Below are 24,818 nucleotides of genomic sequence, written 5' to 3'. Positions count from 1 at the left end.
TCGCGTTGTTGTTGTCACCTGGTCGACTATAAATAGATCAAATATCAATGACAAAAAAACAACGGTGAATCAACATCGTTACAACGTCTCTATAGTAAGACCGTCGGTTTACCACAGTATTTCAATGTTGTTACAACATTGGCATTTCAACCCCGACCATATACGACGGTTCGGATGAAAAATCAACATAGATTCAATGTCGTCTTGCTATCTGGGTAATAACCAAATGCGCCACAAGGCTGCTATTTTTGTGTCAGGATGGCCGAGCGGTCTAAGGCGCTGCGTTCAGGTCGCAGTCTCCACTGGAGGCGTGGGTTCAAATCCCACTTCTGACATTGAAGCTTTGCCCTCTTCATATTGTGACAACGCACACTTGAAATTTGGTTTAACCACGAGGTTTCTCAGAAGTTGCTTATGACAGTTGTGTACCGGTACCGGAACGGTACACTGTGAATAGATGCTGTAGTGCAGCCTGAGCAATACAGCGAGACCCAGTCTTTATACACACCCTTATGCCCACAGCATCACTGAGTGAATGGGTTAAATGCAGAGGACTAAGCATTTTCCTACAGGATTAATAATGTATACATAAACAATGAGATTCAAGATAAGGCAAATTTGATAATATTTGACACATCTGTAAAGCAGAAATATCAGTAAAATACACAGGAAGTAATATGACTGTAATATTAATACAAATAACTTAATATAATTGATGAATAGCACACTTTTGTGGCATTTGTCAACACCATTAGAAAAAGGGTCAACACCGTCAGACAAAAATCCTGATGGTGCTGACAAAATACCCTACTTTCTCTCATAACACATGTTTTTCTGACAGAAGCCATCTTGTTTTTCATCAGTTGCTTATGGCTTCTACAATCTACCTAAATTAAGCTCTTTTTACAAAAAAAAAATAATTAAATTTTGGATTACATCGACTTTGGTGTTGACGCACTATGGTTGTGACACAGAGTTTTATCAGAAAGGTATGCAATAAATGAAATAATAAAAAAAAGAAATATCACAGCAGTGACCTTATGGCATGTGTATCAAACAGGAAGTGGTAAAGGGGTCCTCAGAGTGTAACCTACCCACAATAATTCCTGATTTTTTTGTACTTTTAAAAAAATCTGATGGTGTTGACAAAAACTCTGGACACGATTTTAATCACCTAAAAAATATGTAAAAATACATTTTCAATTGCATATTTTGATATTATATAAGGTATTGACTTAAATACTTAGTGACGAGAGCCATGATGTTTAATTTTACATTACTTTTATTTATTTATTTTTCTGTATTTTAATATTATCACACCTGCTTCTGGACAATAATTTTTTGGGGTACTGGTTAACTACTGTACCATTTAAAATAAATAGATATATGTATAAAAAATGCAAAATCATACTTTTGTTGTATAAAAATTGCCTTGGTTGATCTTTTAGGCAGTTGGGTTACCACTTGGATGCATATTTTTAACTACAAAATTGGGTTTTATCTGCCGGACATGTTTTGTCCCTTATCTCAAGAATCACTGATAATCAAAGACAAAAATAAATAGAAAAGCCTTTAAATATCTGGATGTCCTCTGGTCTGAGGTGTTGGGGGGACCAATTAGAGACCAGCAGCTGGATGTCAGTGGTTGGACTGGTGGACTACATTAGTGAAGAGTAGACGACATCTGGCTCTGGTTTACAGTCTGAACACAAACACACAGTTCAAACAACAGGAAACATGATTACAAGCTTTGTAGTTCAGTCAATTACTTTCATAGAGTGAAACATTCTGCAAAACAAACTTAGTATACTAACTTCATCTTATTCAAATCTTGCACAAAAATACTTCATAGTTTGTACTGGGATAAAGAGCCCATACTGGTGCACAGTGGTTGGTCAGTGTTTGGTTACATCAACTGTAGCAGACTTATTTTGTCATGATGAAGTTAAAAAGTCAAACACTTCTCTACCAATTTATAGGAATTTCTTTTATTTGTGTATTAATCACAATATTTTATTGCATAATGCTTTAGTGCCACTGGATTTTAACATGTCCCACACTCCTACAGGTAGACAGATGGTGGGGTTCTGGTAAGGAAGTTGGGGGGAAGCAGACAACGCCACAGGAAGATTCTTTTGTCTCTTGGAGGACTCTGGGAGGTAGCAAGGGAGTGTGAAACTTAAGGTGTGAAACAGCTGTGTACTGCCTTTTGTTCCTGGAGAAGGTATTTAACTGAGAGCCATGTTAGACTTAGAGAGTCTGCTGACTGTCTGCCCCGCAGTCATGCAGGCTCTCCACATGCTTGGTTGTCTGTTCTTTGTGTTTTGATTAAAGAATGTTAGCTGCCGCTCACCGCTCGGCTGCAGGCTTTATTTAATGGAAAACTTCCACAACACTCTCTTCATCTTGATAGATTTCTTTGATATGATGAACAGTGAATTTAAAAGACAGAACCTCTCTTCTTTTCCCTGCTGAGCTGAGCTGAGCTTGTGGCCAAAGAATTTCATCTCTTTTTGCACCCACTGCAGTTTTGAAAGCAATGCTTTATTTATTGTTTTAGCTAGGTGTGTCAGCAATGCAATGGTTTTATAATATTGTTCTGAGTCAGACGCGATCAAGATGTCATCCATATAAACTAGTATGTGTGAGTGGGATGGTATCATGAAATCAGACAGACAATTAGTGATTGCCTGCATAAAAAGGGTCACATAAAAACTTTTTTATGTGGCAATCTAGTATAGGTGTATTTTTTACCTTGGTATGTAAACCCAAACCAGCCTTGCGAGCCCTCATGCACTGGTATGGAAAAGAAAGCATTACTCAAATCTACCACTGTAAAATGTCTGTGGTGTGGATCACTGAATAAATGTCTCATTCACTTTTGGCAAGATGGAGGGGAAAAATACAATGCTCCAAGAGTGGATAGACATGACTTTTCCCAGAGTTGTGTAGTGCATTATTGTAACTTAAAAACTATTGTGTCAGCAAATAATGTTAAATCTTCTATTTTTATGTCATGTGTCAGCACACATATGTATTTGGACCACACACAGCTAAGAAATAAGGCTTTCAAATGAGTAATAACTTTCTTTGGTTGATTTGTAAGGTAGAGTGATAAACTTCTGCCACTTTCTCAGCCTGTGGTTTGAAGATACAACAACGAAATGACTGTCTTACCTGCTAGTTTTTCAACACATCTTACTTTAATACTGTTCTTGCGTCTAATATGTCTTTGAGAGTTTATACCTCAGAGTTGGATTGGGATTGTCTTGGTATTTCTTCAGAAGAGCTGGAGGAGGTGGCAAGGAAGAGAGAGAGGTTTGGGTATCACTGCTTATGCTGGGCATACACTGTGCGATTTTTTCAGTCACGTTATTCAGCTCCTGCTCAAACTGCGATTGACTCGCAGGGGTTAGAAGTTCATAGGTCACGATGCAGGGTCTCACACTATACGGCCCGATGCTCTGATGCGACCTGAGTGCTCACACTGTGCGTACATAAAATGAAGGTTATAACAGAAATTCTGTCGCTCGCTCTCCCTCTGTGTCTTTCACTCACATAGACACGCACACCACCACCATCAACTTTGCTAAATTGCTAATGAAAAACATTGATCAGGCAGCTGTGATTGAGCAGCAGTGTAAATCCAACTATTTTCACGGTTGTTGTGGTCGTGATAATTTTGTGAGGCCACATCGAAAAGGCTCGGATGAGTTTGCCAAAGTTCTACAAGTTGTGACTCCATCGCTTGTGTCCAGATAACACGCTGCACAGCTGTGCTGCGCCGTCTTTTTCGCTGACATTTGTGTTTGCGCGTGAGCAGTGTGAGAAGCTGTGGTGACACCCTCACGACGGTCGCGACCAAGGGATTGATGATCGGGATTTGGTCGTGAGGTGTTAATCGCTTCTCGTTACCCCACGTATACTACACGATGCACGATGAAGGCCAAAATCGGGCCGATCACCAAAACGGTCGTGTGTAACATATGTGTTAAATACTTGTGAATTTCACCCAAAACACCCCTTTATTTAATTAAATATTTCGTTTGGCATCTCACTCTCCTACCTGTGTGATCTGAGTCTGTGTGCGTTTGTGTGTGTGTGCGCTGCGTAGTGACGTAGGCGCGTGCATGTGTGCCCCGGTCACAGCTCCTTTCAGCATGGCCGGAGGTAAGTCACTGTCACGTTGCTCTCTGCTAATTAAAGTTTGTTCAGACCCCAAGCTGCAATGTGAATACAGCCAAACCGCCGCGTTTTTGTTTGTCGTTACGAGAGTCGTTCGGGATAAGTTTTGTGGAGGGCGGAGTTTTCTAATATACTTTTTAAATGAGATTTAGCCTAGAACACAGCTGAAATGCTAAGTTAGCCTGATCGCTAGCGGCTTGTGAGCGTACTCGCGGCAGTTTTTTTTTAACAGCGTGCACTCTTTTTTCCTTCGTCAGGAGAGGTGTACTGGCAGACGCATGACACACACAGATCAAACTCGTATTTCTGTGTTGCAGATGTACAGTATCAAATCAAATCAAATCAAAGTTTATTTATATAGCACATATTAAAACAACAGTGTTGACCATAGTGCTTCACAGTCAGTCAAAACACAAGACAATTAAAACAAACAATAAAATAGGACAACAAACAATAGGTAACAACACAATAAGCTAAAATCAGCCAACTAGTTAGAATCAAAGGCCAAAGTAAACAGATAAGTTTTAAGACGAGATCTAAAAGACTGGATAGACTCGGCCATACGAATATGTACAGGGAGGTTATTCCACAGTCTAGGTGCCATGATCGCAAAGGCCCGGTCTCCTCTCGACTTCATTCGAGACCTAGGTTGTGCAAGGAGCAAGTGATTGGATGATCTAAGCGCTCTGTTGGGATTATATAGGTGAAGTAGGTCAGAGAGATAGGTGGGCGCTAAATTATTCAGAATTTGAAAAGTGAACAAAAGAATTTTAAAATCTATGCGATATTTAACAGGGAGCCAATGTAGTTTGGCTAAAATAGGAGTTATGTGTTCATGGATTCGTGTACCTGTTAAAAGACGCGCAGCTGCATTTTGAATTAACTGAAGCCGATAAAGAGAAGAGTGTTGGAGGCCCGAGTAGAGGGAGTTACAGTAGTCCAATCTGGATGTGATAAATGCGTGAACAAGCTTTTCAAGTTCCTTTAAAGGAAGGAACGACTTTGCTTTGGAAATCTGACGCAACTGGTAAAAGCTGTTTTTCACCACAGTGGACACCTGTTTCTCAAGTTTAAAAGAGCCATCCAGGAATACTCCGAGGTTTCTTACAGTGGGCGAGAGATGGCTAGCGAGAGGGCCTAGGGCATCAGTCAACTGGTCTAGCGGGGTGTGACTACCAAAGACTATGATTTCGGTCTTATTCTCGTTTAATGTAAGAAAATTATGTGATAACCAAATTTTTACTTCATGCAAACAGTTGAACAGAGGTTGCAAAGAAGCAGACACATCGGATTTCAAAGGTGAATAAATCTGGATATCATCGGCATAACAGTGAAAGGAGATGTTGTATTTTCTAAAAATTAATCCCAACGGCAACATGTACAAAGAAAAAAGAGCAGGACCGAGCACGGACCCTTGAGGCACACCACAATGAATAGGGGCAGAAGCCGAGAAGTGTTGCCCCATAGCAACAGAGAATGACCTCTCTGAGAGGTAGGATTTAAACCAAGATAAAACCGTACCTTTGAGACCAACAACATGTTCCAATCTTGATAGAAGAATGTTGTGGTTAACCATATCAAAAGCAGCAGTCAAGTCAAGTAAAACTAAAACCACGGAATAACCAGAGTCAACAGTTAAGAGAAGATCATTAAAAACTCTAAGTAAGGCTGTCTCTGTGCTGTGGCGAGGTTTAAAACCAGACTGAAACTTTTCATTTATACCATTTGCATCTAAAAATGCCTGAAGTTGTTTTAGAACGACCTTTTCCAATATTTTGGAAATAAAAGGGAGTTTGGAGATCGGCCTGTAGTTAGCAAGACAATTAGGGTCAAGATTTTTCTTTTTCATAATAGGTTGCACAACAGCATGCTTAAAGACAGACGGTACACAACCTGATGACAATGATGCATTCAGCAGAGATAAGATACAAGGACCAATAATATATAAAGCTTCCTTAAAGAAACGAGAAGGAAGAATATCGTGCGGGGAACCAGAGATTTTGAGATGATCAATTATATCTTTTAAAGCAGAATAAGACACTGGCTGAAACTGTTGAAAGACAGTCAAGCATTCAGCGGCTGGAACTGGGTCTAATACTGATGAAAAATGAGATGGATGAGAAGCCCTTAGAGCTGAGATTTTATCAGAGAAATACTTTAAGAATTTATCACAAAGAGCAGGGGAGGCATCCCTAAAAGTGACAGTGCAAGGGTTTATCACAGAGTTAAAAGTATTAAAAAGGGCTCGGGGGTTGTGGCTATTAGTCATAATAATACTAGACAAAAAGGCAGATTTGGCAGCTTTAACAGACTTTTGATACTTAGATAAACAATTATGGAGGATGTCCAGAGAGACGTGGAGTTTGTCTTTCCTCCATTTTCTTTCAGCACGACGACATTCGCGCCTAAGAGCCAAAGATCCAGTACTGTCTCCTGCCTCTTACTTTCACACCAGAACACAACGCAACAACAACAGGCGTAACACTTGAACGGGTTACACGTGCGACTCAAAAATCGGCTCAAAATGGGCCAAAAATCGCACAGTGTAAGCCCAGCATTAGGCTACACCGCCTTTGATTGAGATCCAAATGAGTGGTAGATAATGGACGGTCTTGTGGGAACCACTCATTATTTTATGGAACAAATTACAATTTTAAAGCAGGCACTAAATTGTAATAAGCAAAAAAGCTCACAATATTCCCATCAGCTCTTGAGGGATTTATGTCTCCTCCCAGGTTCAAACCTTGCAAGGTAAATGTGCAAACCACCACACTATGACACGACTCTGGAGGCGTGAGGAGAGAAGCAATAACAGACTTACCTTTCTTTTTGCTTCTCTTTGACAGTGTCTGCTTTTCTCACGGCTGAGTAAACCGCAGCAGAAGCACTCTCTGCAGAATACAGAACGTGGAGAAGATATTAGCGCAGACAGAACAGGATGCTGGACGACTGCAGAGCTGTTAGCTTCAGTTAACCACAGACCACAAACACACAGTCCAGCACAGACATAATAACAGACAGCACACGACAGCGAACTTTAAAGACAAACACTAACAACAAATTAAGACGAATGAGTTGTTACATTTTGGACAAAGGAAACAAATCACATTTTTTTGGAGGACTTGATAAAAGCGTGGTTTTGTGCAAACTGCAAAAAGTAGTTTACATTCCATCGAAGCACTTCAAACTTATGGTAACATCTGAATGGAAAACATGTTGCAGCGAGCACAGAAACTCTGGGAGCTGTTAGTTCTAGAAATCCAAGTACCAACAAAAGGTGTCAGCAGTTCAAACTTGATGAAATGTCAGGACTAAAATTAGTAAGTCAACATCAGACAAACTTAGAACTTCTCTCACAAAATGGATTGCTCTGGACTGTAGACCACTATCAGTGGTAGAAGATAGGGGGTTAGAAAATGTGCTAAAGTTAGCATCAGGTGGTACGACTTTCCAACTGCCATGCCAGAAGACTATTTCAAGTAAAATTCAACATCTTTATGACACTGAAAATCAAGCAAAATTAGATGCATTACAGACAGATCTGCAAATAATCAGGTGGAAATACACCAGAAGCAAATAAGACTTGGGTAAGAAAAAGAGTCACTCATACAGGATGTTTCCACATGGTAGAATTCACCACTGGATATGGTTTCTCGTCTGCTAAAGAATCAAGAGGCTGTTTTTGCTGCTTCAGACAAACAAAATACCAAGCGAGTCATTGTAACTCCAGAGCTGGTAAAAATGCTGGTGAATGTCCTTGAGCCATGCAGGTAAATAAAACTATTTTTAAAACTGATTGTTACTGTTTCTTCAGAAAGCTTTGTAGTTGACAGTTATTATGTAGATTAATAATTACTTTTTTAACTGTCTACAACAGCTTTGTGACTGAGCTTGTTGGAGGTTAGACATGTCAGTCACGATACCCAGCTCTAGTGTGAAGATGCCACCACAGCGGAGCGAGCATTGCCTTCAGACTCTGATTCAGATGAGGAAGCCATGTGCAACAGGGACCTGAGTTTGTACAGATCAGAATCCACCATCAGTGACACAGACTGCTCACTGCAGTGGTGGTCAAGTCGAGCAAGAACCCACCCACAGCTGTCAGTCCTGTCCCGCAAGTATTAGATTAGTCCTGTAACTTCTGCCCATGTGAGAGACTGTTTTCACTCGCAGGTCACATAGTAACAAAAACGAGGGGTGTCTTGAGCTCTGAAAATGTGACAGTCTAGTTTGTCTAAGTAACTGGGTGAAAGAGACAAACAGTAAATAAACATGGAGGTGTTGTGAGTCCAATAGGTTTGTTATTTTTTGCATTAAAATCTTGGATGATCAAACTGTTTTGGCCTATGTACAAAATGATGTTGTCTAAGGCTACTCGGAGTTTAAAGGTGAAGCTGCTCAAATGAATAACATTTTGAAAATGTACTTAAAGTGCTTAAAATAACATGTTATTTTTAGTCAGCCCAATTTTGGCCAGGGATATTGTTGTGGTTTCTCTGATTTGCAATAAAATGAAGTTTGAATGAGTTTGAGTTTACAATATTTATGTCCATGTCTATTTTTTTTTTAACTAAAACACAATCAAAATGGGTAGCACTTTGTTAAATATAGTCTCTTCTGGTTCCAAAAGCCAAAACGTTCTCACACAAATCTAAACTTGCAACTACAAAACTAAAATTGTAAAAAAGAAAATCAGACAAACAAAAAGAAAGAATATTTCTATTGTTTTGTCTGATAAGCTGTTGTTGCCGTTGTGATATTTTGTTGTGATATTTTGTTGTTAAACGTGTTGTCTTCTGCAGATTCATACTGATCTGCTTAAATAAGCCAGATTTAAGATCAATTACAATAATAGACAGTAAAAATTATATATTTAAATGTATTCAAGAGAAACTGGTTAAAAACGTGATGCTATTGTTGTTAGTTGCCCATGCACATAATGTAAAAATAAAGCATGAATTCATGTTAAATGTGTAGATTATTTAAGAAAAGAAAACCCTGTAAGTAGTCTGAGTCTCACCTTCAGGTTTCCTATGAACACATTGTCTCACCAGCAGAACCAGTAACACCAATAGAACCACAACACAGAAGAATCCAGTGAATGACAACACAGAGAGAACCAAAGGAGAGAGTGAGGGGGGAGGTGTGGATGTAGGTGGAGGTGTGGTGGTGTGTTTGTCTAAAATAAAGCAAACACAGTCATTAAGTTGTCGTCACATTGTGAATGTTGAAAGCTGCAGAAACACAGACAGGTGAGTGTGTCACCTGTGACAGTGATCCAGCTGGATGGAGACTCTCCATGACCGCTGATGTCACACTTGTAGAGGCCTTCATCAGACCTGGAAACATGCTGGATGGTCATGTGACCTGTAGACTGCTTCCTGATGAGGGAGCCATCTTTATAGAAAGCAGCTGGGAGGTTGGAGGGAGTGGTCTTTGTTTTACAGAGCAGAGTGACGTCATCTCCCTCCATCACAGGGAGGACAGGACTCTGCAGGATCACTGATCCACCTCAACACAGAGACAAACTACAGCATTTCATCCATTTACACACAGCTTCATCAACACTAACTCCACACACTCAGCTTACCAGTGACTGTCAGGTTAACCATGTTACTGATGGGACCCTCTCTGGACTCACACCAGTAAACTCCAGTGTCTCGTTCGACAATATAGCTAATGTCACAGGAAGAGTTAACTGATGTTCCCCACCCATCTCCACACTGAGTCCTCTGTTGTTTGCTTGTGTTTCTCCTCAGAGTCCATCCAGCAGAGCTGTCGTCCTCCACACAGCTCAGAGACACAAAGTCTCCTTCAAAGAACTGAGAGCTGCTGGGACTCACAGTCAGACGAGCTGTGAGGGTTAAAATGAAAAACCGACAATGTGACACAATAATAGCTGTTTTTTGAATCACTTATTTCATTCAGTTTTATATTTGAGCTCTATTGTGAGACACGAACCCAATCAGGTCATATCAGTGAGCATTTCTCAGGTTTAAACTGTGACAGAAGAAGGTTACTGACCTTGGTTTGTTGTGCAGCTCAGCAGTGAGATCAGAACTAAAGAGAAATGACACTCAGGTTGATTTGAGGTGAACATAAAGAACAACTCCACACAAACAGCTGACAAACACACAAACTCATCTCTCTGATATATCTGCTCATTTTCAGGACTATAAGATATTTTTTTTAAAAAAGAAACTTGGTTGAAGATCCAATCCATCCATTTTATTAGTCACTTATCCAGCGAATGGGCAAGAGGCAGCTGTCATTGAGTGAGGTGCAGTTTAAAAATTCAGGTCACTAGTCGACACAGAAATTATTCATAGGAATAAGGAACAACTTACAATCAACAACTACAGTTAATTTCAAATCTCCAATTGATGTCAAATGGTACATTTAAGAACAGTTTTGTACTCTTAACCAGGGATGGGTACCGGTATCCGGTGCCATGATGGTACTGGCTCTGACATAAACGGTAGTAACCAGATCAAAAAGCAGCACACATTTCGGTGCTTTTTTTCCCTGAGCTGTACACTTTAGATTCTAGCCAATCATTTTACGTTTCCGAGGATAGTAGGCGGGCCCAGGTACGTACGTTCTTTTAGAGCAGAGCTACAGATTAAAAATGTCCAAGACGAAGCAGTCAAAAGTCTGGCTGTACTTCACAGCAAAAGATGCAAACTCAGCAGCCTGCAACAAGTGCTTTAAGCTGATACTGTGATACTGTGCAAAGGAGGTAACTCCTCGAATCTGATGAAACACCTGCCGACGCATAGCAGGGTTTTTTTAAAGCCGAGAAATGCACCGTATTTGATAGCTTGCTGCGAGACCTCACACCGGGCACATCTACTGCGGGTGTGGTGCCTGTTATCGGACGCGGAGTCAACCCCCAAAAACCCGAAGAGGAGAGTCCTGGCCCCTAGCCCTGCCAGTGTAGCAGAAATGATGACGGATGATGATGGCAGTAGAAGTCGTTCTTCTCTGCTTGAGTAGCTTAATGTTGTTCGTGTGTAATTTACATTGAGTAGGCTAAATGTTATTACATTAATGCATGTAAAATGAACTAGCAAACCCCGTCATACACTCAAAAAAATGAAACGTTGACTTTAATTAAAATTATTTTGTCAACAGGTTCCACGAAATTGCATTGTGTTAGTTTAAAGCAAAAATCTTTAGTTCATCTAATTTAAAATAACTATTTAAGATTAACAAGACATATTTAAGACTACCTTAATCAAGTTATGTTGTATGAACATAGATGATATATTTACAGGTTAGATAGTTTATATTAGTTACTTCAACACATTTCTTATTTGTGGCAGTAAAATGTTAAATTTAAGTTAGATTAATTCAAATATTATATTTTCAGCCACCTTGTGCTTTATTAATTCGTTTTACATAAATCTATTTTGTCAACACGTTCCACAACAAATGAATTAAGTACATCCAACTTATTTTTTAAAATTTCTTTTATTGCCAACACATTCAGTGAGCATTTGTGTAAACCCAGTCCAAAATGAAATACAACAGCTCATTAGGGTTAGTAATTAACAGTATATAGACAGATGCAACATCAATACTTTAAATTAAATGTCTGTATCTGCCAGAAATAGAAGAAAAAAAAACATTGAAGACTACATAACATGTTGATAAGATGACACTTGAGTTATGCACATGTGATGCTAGTAAGGTCTGTGGAGTGCTTTTTCTTCTAGTGTCTAAAATGAATAGCAAAGTTGCTATTTGCAATGGTTGCTTAGGGTCAGTCCAGTAACACATGCAAAGTGAAGTGTGTACCTCAACGGCCACAATTAAAAAAATAATGTAATAATGATAATAATAATAATAATAATAAACAGTCCACTGATATTAGCAATCAAAGAAAATTATATCACCATCCCAAATAAAACTTTAATAAAACATGCCAGCATTATTGTCTAACAATAAAACACCTTGTCAGCGTTCAGGTTTTTTGCAACAGCACAACAGTAACCATTTAACACTTGCCACTGTCAACGTTTATTTTACCAGTGTTTGGGCAAAAAACTTGAGTTGTAAACATTTTAACATGGAAACAATTGTTCGTCTTTAAAAGTCCGCAAAATATACATTCATCCTGCATTCCTAACTTACCGTTATTCTTAGTATGTATTGCAATTACCTTTACAATGCACAAAATGTAACACAAGAGTAAAATCTGTCAAATTGTAGTAGTTTACAAACTTTTCAAAATTTCTCTTAAGTGTAATTTTCCCTTTATCTGTCATTTTCAACAAATTACCATTTTATTCCCATTCAGCCTCCGAAAAACTTCTGTCCATCTGACAGAACATTCAACATCCAAATTAAGGGTTGGCTTATTCATTCAATTTATTCTTGAGCATCTCTACCTTGGTCAAGAGTCTGCTGACATCCAGATGAAGGAAGAGCTTCTGAAGTACTTCAAAGAAAGCTTTAAGTCTCGAGGTTAACTGAGATTCAGTGCATATATCCCACCCATTAAGAGTGCACATGCAGAGGGCATGTCTTCCAGGTCATGCAGAACACCCTAGATGGTTATACCCACATCGGCTGGAGGTATCAGCTCTTTCGATGGTAAAGATAGCAAGGGTAATTTGTTCCAGCTCCCTCTGAACAGCTGTAGCTGTAGCTTACACACAAAAACATAGAAAAATGGCATCCAGTTTAAAAAAAAGAGAGCCTAAGCTACCCTTTAATGGAGTAAACACAATATTAGGAACATGCACCCCAGTGCGCCACTATTTTAGACTACAGATTCAACAATAAATATAAATAGTTTGGGTATACAAGAAGATTCCCCAAAACATTTAAACAGGTTCCATGCAAATTACAACAACAACAACACTACAACATGCAACAACATTAGTTATTCAAAATTTGGTTTAATACAGATAAAAAACTAAACTAAAATTACTAACCAGTTATTCTTTGAAGAGGATGCTTGGGTCTTCATTCAGGTAAAAAGGTAGTGCCCTGAGGACACACTCCCTCCCCTTTTCAATAGTTTGCTTCTGTAGAGAGTGGCAGTGATACAGGAAGAGAAAACAGAAATACTTTAGGATGACACAAACTCACATTATACGCAAAATGAATGACATATCCGCTGCGCAGATAGACATGTACACAAGACCAACTAATCATCACATGGGCATGAATAGTTAACCTGTAGGGCAGGGTCTCCGCCACATTATATATGTCCATAATGGAGGTATAGACAAACTAATACATCATCTTTTTTGCATTCAAAAACTGATCTTTAAAATAAAACATTCACTTCTGGTTTAACCCGAAATTGAGGGATCAGATTTTACTTATGTTTAAGTAATTTTAATTTTCCAAAGTTTTGAGTACCAAACTTTGTCTTGCTTAATATAAATGTAAGTACACTGTGCAGCTACCATACACTAGCTGTTAAATTTGAAAGTGATCTTATTAGCCATAATATTTTGCTACCAACAGAATAACGCACCTGTGTGGCAGGGGCCAAAGTTTGTCTAATTTTCTTCACTGCAGCACCTCCTTTTTTCTTGAAGACTTTTATGAGCTGGTCAGTGTATTGGTCAAGTGGAGCAGTAGTAATCCTCACAAATTCTGCTTCCACCTGAAAACATGTCAACAAACACAACATACTGTACTGTAAATATACATACTATATGTACACATATACATACTTTATAACTAAAACTAATGTAGAAAGACCTCATTAAAGCTATAATTTTAACACAAATATTTACACAAAATGCTAATGGAGCCATTACAGCTTTTATTGTTATTTATCAAGTTCCAAAAAATATTGATCACGGCTGATCTGAAAAGAATTTCATATCTCAGGCCCTTGAACTGCAACCTTTACAATGGTTCAGATCTGAAGAAGAAATAACAGGGGCATGGGATGGGTCACTAAAGAAAACTTAACTTATTAAACAGTTTTGTTTTTAAAAGTATAACAGTTCACATACCACATACAAGCTCAGCAGTACCACATACACCACATCAGTATAGGAGGGGGCAGGTAAAGGCAGGATCTGAAATTTATAAAGTAAAACAAGAAATTCATTACTAAATTTCAAGAAGCAAATTATTGATTGAATTACAACTAAATAAAATACTACTCAGAAGAAATTCTCACCAGGTCTGTCGACCTCCATTGTCTGCCCACTCATATGTCGTGAATAATTTTATTTAAAAAAATAAGTGTGTGGTTTAACAAACTGTAATTTATAACTATGTTGATATGTATACCTCCGCTAGGAAACATGCTGTATTTACAGACGATTTTTACATAATACAGATTACTAATAGAGCATAACAATGGTGTCACAGTGGCTTTCGCCCTCGACTTTTTGGATTTTAAGTGTCACTTTATGCTATCCTTGCTATCCTATTCGATATTTATGACTCTTGGATTACATAAAGGAATCCCAAGAAAGCAAATGAAAAAAATAACCCCATGAAAAAATAACCCCATGAACCCCGGTAGCTAATCCCTTAATAAAACAAAAAACAATAAAAATGTTTCTTACCCAGTCCACAAAATAAGCATGTTAAGCATGTCCAGGACCCAGTAAAACTAATGTAGAACAAGCGCACGCAAACAATATAACATGTCTTGTAAGACAAACGCAAAATATAACCATGCTCGACATGTAGATACTGAACAACATAGTCAAAGAAAAAAGTGGTCTTACCTCTCAAAGAAACAGCAGCTTGGCGCCAAAAAAACGTTTTTAAGTTAAATTTGAAGTCTTGCGCATGAGCAGGCCCAAGCCATGAAACCTTGTTGTTCTTCGCGGTTTCATTACAACTGTTTTTGCATTACTGCCACCTAGTGGATATACAAAGTATATCGATCCTAATTGACTTAACTTAAATGTTATGCCATCAAGTAACACATTAGTATTATGTACAGTGAATAATAGACACAATTACGTAGACTTGATTAGAAAAACATATGTTAACTTAACAAAAACATATATTTTAAGTAAAATGAAAATAAATAATTAATATACACTGAACAATCCACCTCATTCATTTTTTTGAGTGTAGTTACATGCGGCTGTTTTCTTGTTTGATGGCAGATACTCCCTTTACCCTGGCGAAAAAAAGCTAAAATGACCAAAGAAAAAGTGGAGAACAGTTAAACATGAGAGGGTTTTGGACAAAGTTTGTGTTTTTCCATTCTTTAAGCACCAGTTCGAGCACCGTTTAACCCTTTAAGACCTACCATAGAACCAAGTCTGCCAGAGCTTATATTATATTTTTACATGCTGTAGTGCCATTTTTGGGAGCATTTCAAGTTGATATAAAACAATACAACCATTAAAGCCCAAATTTTAATAATATGTATGCATTAAGTGCATAGTAATTACATAAATTGCAAAAAAGTGCAATAAACTACAAAAAAATTGAAATTTTTTTTAACATATATTTCTAGTTAGAGAAATGTAAGAGGCTTATCCCTCAAAACTGTAAATACAAAAAAGTTGCACAAAATAGTTTCCCACCACAGGAAATTTATTTTGAGTGTCTTCATAGTTTTATTTTTGAGATACACCAATTTTTATATACTGCAGGGAAAACGAAAATAAAATTTATCATGCAAATTTGCAAAAAAAGCAGCATATGCATCAAAATAAACTATTTCCAACATTGCAATATAAGTCCAAAGCATCCCAGAAATGACACAGAAAGTCATAAAGTCAAAGATAACTTTTAAAAACACCAGTACAGGCTCATGAGGCCCTGATGGTAAAAAAAAAACACACCTACATTTCCGCGAAAATGACGTCACTTCCGGTTTCGGGCAGGTCATGGCGGACATGTGAAAGTTCGCGCTGACGTCTATTCCAATCTAGGAAGTGTTATGAACAGCTGATCGGATCGGCGAAGCGTGTTTCTGGAATATTATGTTTTTGTTTCTGCAACCGCTTTTTATGCAGTTTTTGCAAAGCTATATGTGGAAGGAAACTGTGACCTAGGACAAGCTGATGGCATAAGATGTAAGTACAACTTCTCTAGTTTCATATGCAAAAAAAATTATTGCGCTAGCTTACGTGGTTGCAGAGCTACCGGGATGTAAAAATAGTTACGCAAAACAGAGCGTGCCCGCTCCGACCGGTTTTAAAGGGTTAAGCACCGGCACCGTTTCAAAAGTACCGGTTTGGTACTGGTATCGGATAAAACCTAAACGATACCCATCCCTACTCTTAACTCTTTATGCTCATTTACCTCAGTTTAAACAGCTTCTCTTTAAAATGAGCATTACGTGAAATCATTATCATGAAATTATGTGAAATCATTTGGAAATTTCATTTCAGCTTTTCACTGCCTGCTGTGTTTCCTCGACTCCTGAGCAAAGATAAAGAGTCAGTTCAGACCTGCAGTTGGTCCTCGTGGTGTTTTGAACTTGAATTCAGCCTGATTTGTTTTTCATGTCTTCTCCTCCATCATCAGTTATCAGGAGAGCAGACAGTCAAAGTACAAGAATTCAAACAAACACAGAGATTCTACTTACAGAGCAGACACAGCACAGATGTTTCCTTCATCGTCCTTCTCACTCATTTCAGCTTTTTTCATTTCTGCCACTGACACCAAGTAAAGCCCGCCCTCTTCCTCTGAGCACCAGCTTTCTATTGGTTCAAGCACAGTGATTGTGGTACTAAATTCTTTTCGTTTTGCTAAAAATATGAAAAAATACCAAGTCCCTTTTTAAACACTTTGAGAATACTGTTATTACAAACTGCAAGACAAAAATAATTACTATTATTGTCATCGTCATTTGACCCAGGGACACAAGACAGACGCCAATTATCAGCGCCGGAGAAGCGCCTGAGAAGACATCGCGAACGCTTCCTGGCCATCCCGTGTAGATGTTAGTGAAACTGTTGGGAAGACCACGTTGGAGAAACGTGAACATTTTATTTTTACTGTATTTTCTGCAGATTCTGACAGAAATCTGCAACTATCCTTTGAAGCACCGCTCCTCTAAAACAGCAATAAGGATAATTATTAGGTCATCTACATTATTATGTAAATAACAAAATATCTTAAAGCAAAAATTGGGAAACGTAAAGTCCGAAGTCTTTATATTAAGGGCCATCAGTCAAACAATATTGTTTGCTCTGGGTCTAAACAGATTGTGTTGTGTGTGACGTCTTCTTTTGCGCATTCGGGCCGCTTTGAGCGTTCACACTAGAGCACGTTTGCTGTCACATTTTATTTGGAGTGTGAACAAGCAGACAAAAAAATCATGTGGTTTATATATGGCCACTAGAGAGAGAGGTTTGACTTTAAATACTAACATGGATACAAGCAGATCATCAATAATGCTTTCATAGTAATACTGAGGAAGTGCTGTTCTTAATAAAAGTAATTTTAACTGAGGGTGAAGTTTATATTCACTTGATTCTGTATTTAGAACTTTGATGAACGAGACTGAGAACCAGTGAGGCTGTTTAGACTTTCCTATGAAACATCAGTGCAGGAGTCTCTCAGTACATCTGTTTACAGTGAGGACAAAGAAGCAGCAGAAACACACACAGAGAAAACATGGAAAAGATGAGCAGCAGCAAACAGTTTGCAGGGAGAGAGAGCATGCAGCTGCTGCAGCACTTCCTGGAAATCACATGACTGTAATCAGAGTACAGGAGAGTAACTGAGTACATTTCCTTTTTGTGATTGAGGTCATTTTCTTCTTTATATTGTGTCAGATAAAGTCTGACAGCTTTTGGTCCTTCAGATGATAAAACAGATTGAATTCATTTGATACGAAATGATTTACATTAACTCCACATGATGTTCATCTGTAAATAGTAAAGTGAAGCTTTAATAAAAGTGAAACAGTTTGTTAGTCCGCTGAATCTAAATGACAAACTATAAGGTCACTGGGGTCATTTGTTAAAAAAAAAACAACAATATTTTTTAAAAAATGGCATAACCCAATGTGTGACAGTATAAAGGACTTTTATTGTGAAAATTCTTTGTGGGTTATATTTAGGACTCATATAAGGACTGATAACTAGTTTAGGGCCAGAGTCATCAAGTAAATAATTTTATTAATCCTACAGTGAAACAAAATCACTAGTGTGGGAAACAGTGCCAAACTCATAGTGTGACTTTATTATCATTGTTTATTTTAAGTACTAAAATTCCAGTTAAACTTGTGATTTTTAAAGCATATGAGACTAAATAAAAAAATATGTAAATATCAGAGTAATCTTTTGAACTTGTGGATGTCTCCTTGTCTGAGGTGCTGGGGGGTGGGGGGTGGACCAGTTAGAGACCAGCAGCTGGGCCACCAGTGGTTGGACTGGTGGACTACTTTAGCGAAGAGTCGGCGACGTCTGGCTCTGGTTTAAAGTCTGAACACAAACACACACAGTTCAAACAGAAAACATGATTACAAGCTTTGTAGTTAAATAAAACCTCAAATCTCCACCTCTCTGCATCACGTGCAGTCCCAGTTCAGACTTTACTGGGAACCAGCTCAGATATAAAATATTTTACTTCCTGCACTGTCTACACTTTAGCTGCTTCTTGAAATAAAACTAAAATAAATAAATAAAATCTGCAACCCACAAAACTGAAGCAATTACGTTACAAGAGTCAGACTGTCACGGTCTGCAGTGGCTGACCGTGTGGAGAGCGTTTGGAGGACACAGATGAGCAGACAAAATTAACTTTAAACAAAGGTGAGCCTTTATTTGAGGCTGGAGTACATGAGCTAAACTAAACGAGAGCTGAACAGGGACAACAACTAAAAAGGAACCTAAAGAAAGGGGGGACAGGGGAAGTGAAACTAAATACACTGACTGCTTAAAGCTGCTCTCTCTCTTCTCTCCTGAAAGAAATAGTCTCAGATAGGCAGAGCTGGTAGACTTAAAAACAAGAACACTAATCTGCAAGACAACAACAAAAACCTGGATCTACAAATCGTGGAACATTATAGATGCACAGATATAAGGATAATACTACTCCAAGACGTAGCCTTAACTAATAAAAAACAAAGGCCAAATATGGCCCTGCCATAAAATTCTAAATATGGATGGAAAACTTATATTGAGCAAGGTATTTATAATATAGTTATTATAAATACCTTGCCGTTGGTACATACTTTAATGAAAAAAAAATCAGGAAACAGGAAGAATTATTCTCTCACACAGTTTTTACCACTTTTTAACGCCTCTGCTGAGAAACAACGAGAGACTACAACAAACTGGGGGTGTTTGTGTGAGTAAAACTGAACGACCACAAAGCTGCCATCTTTTGTTAATGCAGACTGGCACCCCACCCCACAGAGACCAAAGCAAGCATGTTCTCACAACACTATTTTTAGCCAAGCAGCAACACAGTATGAAAGTGTTCTCAGGTTCAGCCTATGGTTAACTAGAATCAACAGCAGGAAGCTGATGCTGTGGTTTTACACGCAGAAGTCAAAATGATTCATTGCATTAAAGGGACAGTTTTTCACCCTGAACACACACAGTTAAAGACTTTTAGTCTGTTCATATGTTTCATTATACGCCTCACATTCACACAAATTCATCCTGCTTACATCCTGCTGCTAAAAGTAGATTTAGAGGATACACATGACCTGCTTTCAGATTAGTTGCTTAGTTATGGCACTTCTAAAAGTCATACCACACCTGACACCTGGGCCATACATGGTCAGCCTATACCATAGTCTAGATTATTAGCCGAAATGGCCCAAAGAAAACTGCACATTTGGACCAACCAATGCTATATTGATATTCTTCAATATAAGTATATTTTCATATGTTTATCATGTAACAGTTGAACCTGATCTTGAATACATGCTGTACGAAAAAGGAAAAAAAGAAAAAAGAAATAACAAGAAAAATGATTAAATAAATAAAAATAATGGCTGAAAGGTTTAGAAGTTTCAGCTCCTTAACATGTGACACCCTCTTTTCAAACAGACCAAACAAAATTGGACAATTGACTCAAAGTGTCAAGCAAACAAAGTGTTTGTTACTGATGATGTGACACAGGACAGAAAAAGCTGAATGAGGTGTTCAGAGACCTACTGTCTGCTTAAGTCCAGCTAAATGTAGTCAAACTGATTGGATAGAGACGACTTATCAGCAGAGTTGTGTACTCCATTATTGTCAAATTTTTAAGCTATGAAGACCAAAAAGGGGTTTCATGAAATCAGCACAAGCATGTCAGGATGCTAAAAAATATAAACGTTTCAAACATTTCAGAATTTTGAAAATAGACACAGACATAAACTGAATTAAAAATAGTGGTGTCACATTAATATAAATGAACAAGGGCGCCCAAAGGAAAACTGTGAATAATACCAGAGTAAATTAATTAATGAGTGTATTCAAAAGAGTTATTATTAATGTGTCTCTGCCTTTTTAACCCCCCTCACCCCTGTGTTGAAACACCTGCAGCTGAAGTGTTTCTGCAAACTGCAAAAAGTAGTTTGCATTCCATCGAAGCACTTACAACTTATGGTACCATCTATATCTGATAAACATGACCAAGTTGCTACATTTTGGACAAAGGAAGCAAATAAAAGTATGCATCAATGGAAGTGTAAAGGATAAATGTAAACTAAAACAATGACTAAATAAATAAAAATTATATATTTGTTTTCACATTTTTTTCACTCGCATACTCCATAATGTCGTCATCCATTTTTTTCAGTGTTCAGTAGAAACTGCACATACACAATTGCCAGTAAAATTTATACAAACTTTTCAAAGTCTTAAAGTTTGCATTAACTGGGCGGTGGCCTCTTTGACAGACAGGTTGATGATGACACAGGCAGCAGGCTGTAGCTGTGAGCTGTCTGCTACCTAATCGGAATCCCCGTAGTGGACCAGTGGACCACTGTACCGTCTGAGCTTTTTTAATGCACTTTCCATTCTGGCCAATAACGTGGCTGGTGTGTACTACCACTGTAACTGTACTACCAGACTATTCAAGAAGTCTGAGGTCCAGTTTTGGTGGTTAGTTAGCAGTGATTAGCAGCCATCTGTGTCTGACCACATAATATCAATGGATTTAGCTTGAAAACAAAGCTTTTCTAAATACAAAATAGTCACTCTTGGTTGCAAAAACCACCCCTTTCCAACAGTGTTCCAATTTTCTAAAATAACTCTTCTCTTCTGACAGATCTGATCTCAAAACAACAAGATCTGGACCCTGAAAAAAGAAAAAAAAAACAAACCCAAAAGAATCAAGATTACCTCTGCATTTCTTGTTTGGTTGATTTTGACAGTGTGATGTTTTGATGTTGCAGTATGTCGTGTTTTCTTCTGCTGAAATGAACCAAATTTAAGGTCAACTTCTGTAAAAATTGTCATTGAAAATTTACTCAAGAAAAAAAACAAAACATTTTGTCAGCATTCCTACATTTTAATGTATTGTAATAATTGTTGTTATTGGTGTGATTCAAGATGGCACGTGTGGTTGGCACGCCATCTAGCGCTCTCTCTTATTTGTCTCATTTTATTGTTTTTAGCCAACGTTGTACAACATCTCAGTTCTACACTGTCTTGTGATTGCCAGACACTGAAAATAGGTTCATGTCCCAAAGTTTTAGCTCTACTTGGTAAAGGTAGCCAAGATTCTCTGCCTCCTCATCTGGAAGCAATACCATTGAGCTGGATTCCCATACCACCACCACCATCTACGTGCAAGCGACGCAGGAGACAGGGTACCTGTGGCGGTCACCTCGCTAAGCTGAGACTCTGGATTTACCTTCCCATCGATCTTCACTTCATTCATCAATCTTTTCCATGAATCCTGGTGCAATGGCGTGGACCCTGCGGACTCCTGGTTGGTTCCCTTTGTTGGCTCTATCAAGAGGAGCCCTCTTCAATCCCTGCCTCTTCGCCATTTGCGTTGGTGGGGAGCGACTTAATCCAACATTAGACCTGTGGCTCAGGTTGTTGCTGCAGGGAAGTCTCCGACCCAGCTCCCCTCAGGTTGGGTTTAATAAATGTCAGATCGGTGGCAAATGAAAATGTCTTTTCTTGCATTGGATTTCCTCTGTCTGACAGAAATTTGGACTTCACCTGGTGAGTTAAGCACCTTTTCTTAACTACTGCCAGCTGGCTGTGCTTATTTTAGCGCTCCGAGAGCTTCTGTTTGTGCCGGAGGGTTAGCTGTTGTTTTTAAAGCACACTACGCCTTTAAGCAGCTCTCCTCAAGAAGATGCTACACCACCTTTGAACTTTGTTTGTGTGAACTGGGCCACTCGCTGCTGTGTGCAGTGGTTTAACTGCCTCCTAAATATAATGATTTTTTTTTAATCTCAGTTCTCTAACATTCTCGCTGACACGATAGGACCAGATCCTGCTACTCTGTGATATTAATATCCACATCTGTTGCCCAGGGAAGCCCCCTGGCTAAGGACTTCATGGACTTCGTAAACTCTTTTCATTTTATTTAATCTGTTAAGGGTGGCACTCAAGAGCATAGTCACATATGTTTAACTTGGTGTTATCATATCATGGGTTACCTGTCTGTAACTTACATGTCAAGGATGCTACATTCTCTGACCATATGCCCATTGTATTTGTCACTTTCACTATATTTCTATAGCCCTTCAAAAACAACATTATAGCTTACCAAAGTGCTGTACAAAATATAAATAAGAGAACAAATGATCAATCAGTACAAGTATATACAAAGGGTAAAATGTTTAACACAGATCACGACCCAAATTAGGTTAAAAGCCAAGGAGAAGAGATGTTTTTAAACGAGTTTTGAAAACAGCAAGGGATGGAGCCTGCCTGACCTCCAGACACTCGCTCCTCTGGATTTATAAAATGTCTTTGGGACATTTAAAAGCACCTGGTTTGCTCCGTGTTGCTCTTGGTGCTGCTCTTAAACAGCTTGCACCTGTCCAACGCTGTTGAGGCTTCGGCTCAAATACAGCAGAGCATTTTTCTACACTGTTCGATCAACTTGTATCCAATCGTTCTAAGTTTTCCAGCTCAGATGGATTACTCTTCCATCTGGACTGTCGTGGTCTGGGTGAGTCCTTGGGTTTTTCCACTCAGTCACAGTTCCACCCCTGGGCAGAGTCGCTGATTTCCTGCATGTATCCACACCTGCAGGCAATTGAGCTGCCAGTACTTAAGACCGGCGCTCACCAGTCCTCTTCCTCTTCGCCAAGTCTTCAGCTAACCACACTATCCTGTTGTCTGCCACCTCCATCTCCTGGCAATACACGCTTTCATCCTGAAGCTGGTTTGTGCTTGGCAGCTCTTTGTGTCACAGCACCTCACGGATTCACTCACCTGCCTGCCCTCCTGTCACAGTACTCAATCGGGCCAAAACTGCTCACTCGGACCACTCATCCCTTCCTTGCCATTCCTCCACCTGCCAAATGTTCAGAGCCTCCAGGTCATGTTTCCTGCCCCGTGCCCCTGTACATATCCCCTCATCACAATCCTGTGGTGCTTTTGTAAATCTACTATTTCTTATAGTTTAGCATCACTCCTGTTTACCATTGTAATTGAAGTCCCATGTTATTTCTCATAGCTCACAGTATTTGTCAGGCCAAAGAAAATAAATTTCTGTTAACTACACTCATCCTTGGCTCTGTGTATGATCTGTATTTGAGCCTCGTTGTCGGGTTCAGCCTCGGCCATGACATGGACTCTGTAAATCTGTTCTTGATGTTGTTGCTTCTCTAAGCTTTGGAATGATCTCCCTTTTCACATCTGTTTTAGTGGTGGTCTTTAAATCCAGGTTAAAAACCATTTTTCTATTTGCTGGCTTTTGACTCCGTGGGTAAGTGACACTGTTGTTTTATTGCTATTTATTTATTTTATTTATTAATAACTTAACTTTTTTATTTCTGCTGTACACTTTGGTTGGTCTCGTGTTGTTTTTAAAGTGCTATATAAGAAGACAATTATACTATGCATGTATAGAGAATGGAACATATATACACATGTAAATTCAGGAAGTCTCACCTTCAAGTTTCCTGCGAACACATCGTCTCACCAGCAGAACCAGTAACACCAGTAGAAGCAAAACACAGACTGATCCAACACATGACAACACAGGTATGAGAGGGGAACCAAGGCTGGCGATGGAGCCAGGATGAGAGAGTAATGGAGGAGAGGTGGAACCAGGAGGAGGTGTGGATGTAGGTGGAGGTGTGGTGGTGTGTTTGTCTAAAATAAAGCAAACACAGTCATTAAGTTGTCGTCACATTGTGAAGGTTGAAAGCTGCAGAAACACAGACAGGTGAGTGTGTCACCTGTGACAGTGATCCAGCTGGATGGAGACTCTCCATGACCGCTGATGTCACACTTGTAGAGGCCTTCATCAGACCTGGAAACATGCTGGATGGTCATGTGACCTGTAGGCTGCTTCCTGATGAGGGAGCCATCTTTATAGAAAGCAGCTGGGAGGTTGGAGGGAGTGGTCTTTGTTTTACAGAGCAGAGTGACGTCATCTCCCTCCATCACAGGGAGGACAGGACTCTGCAGGATCACTGATCCACCTCAACACAGAGACAAACTACAGCATTTCATCCATTTACACACAGCTTCATCAACACTAACTCCACACACTCAGCTTACCAGTGACTGTCAGGTTAACCATGTTACTGATGG

General features: G+C 39.0%; 2 long non-coding RNA genes and 1 other non-coding gene across 5 annotated transcripts; 1 reads left to right on the top strand and 2 right to left on the bottom strand.

The window, feature by feature from the left end:
• Window positions 1–252: 252 nt before the first annotated feature.
• On the top strand, window positions 253–335 carry trnal-cag. The gene has a single exon. It is a non-coding gene; the product is annotated as a tRNA-Leu (tRNA).
• Window positions 336–11,699: 11,364 nt separating this feature from the next.
• On the bottom strand, window positions 11,700–15,209 carry LOC120437499. 2 transcript variants are annotated; one of them, XR_005611178.1, is made up of 5 exons: window positions 14,898–15,209; window positions 14,169–14,234; window positions 13,679–13,810; window positions 13,128–13,220; window positions 11,700–12,838 (listed from the first exon to the last, which is right to left on the bottom strand). It is a non-coding gene; the product is annotated as an uncharacterized LOC120437499 (long non-coding RNA). The 2 variants fall into 2 exon arrangements; XR_005611177.1 differs by lacking the exon at window positions 14,898–15,209 and having other exon boundaries at window positions 14,169–14,808.
• Window positions 15,210–17,478: 2,269 nt separating this feature from the next.
• LOC120437493 lies at window positions 17,479–24,517 on the bottom strand. 2 transcript variants are annotated; one of them, XR_005611171.1, is made up of 4 exons: window positions 24,461–24,517; window positions 24,171–24,374; window positions 21,429–21,500; window positions 17,479–18,569 (listed from the first exon to the last, which is right to left on the bottom strand). It is a non-coding gene; the product is annotated as an uncharacterized LOC120437493 (long non-coding RNA). The 2 variants fall into 2 exon arrangements; XR_005611170.1 differs by having other exon boundaries at window positions 21,429–21,497.
• Window positions 24,518–24,818: the final 301 nt, after the last annotated feature.

This window comes from Oreochromis aureus, linkage group 3 (genome assembly GCF_013358895.1).
Source record: "Oreochromis aureus strain Israel breed Guangdong linkage group 3, ZZ_aureus, whole genome shotgun sequence".
Lineage (NCBI taxonomy): Eukaryota > Metazoa > Chordata > Actinopteri > Cichliformes > Cichlidae > Oreochromis > Oreochromis aureus.
The sequence above is the reverse complement of the archived record's forward strand: the minus strand, read 5'-3'. Positions and strand labels throughout refer to the sequence as shown.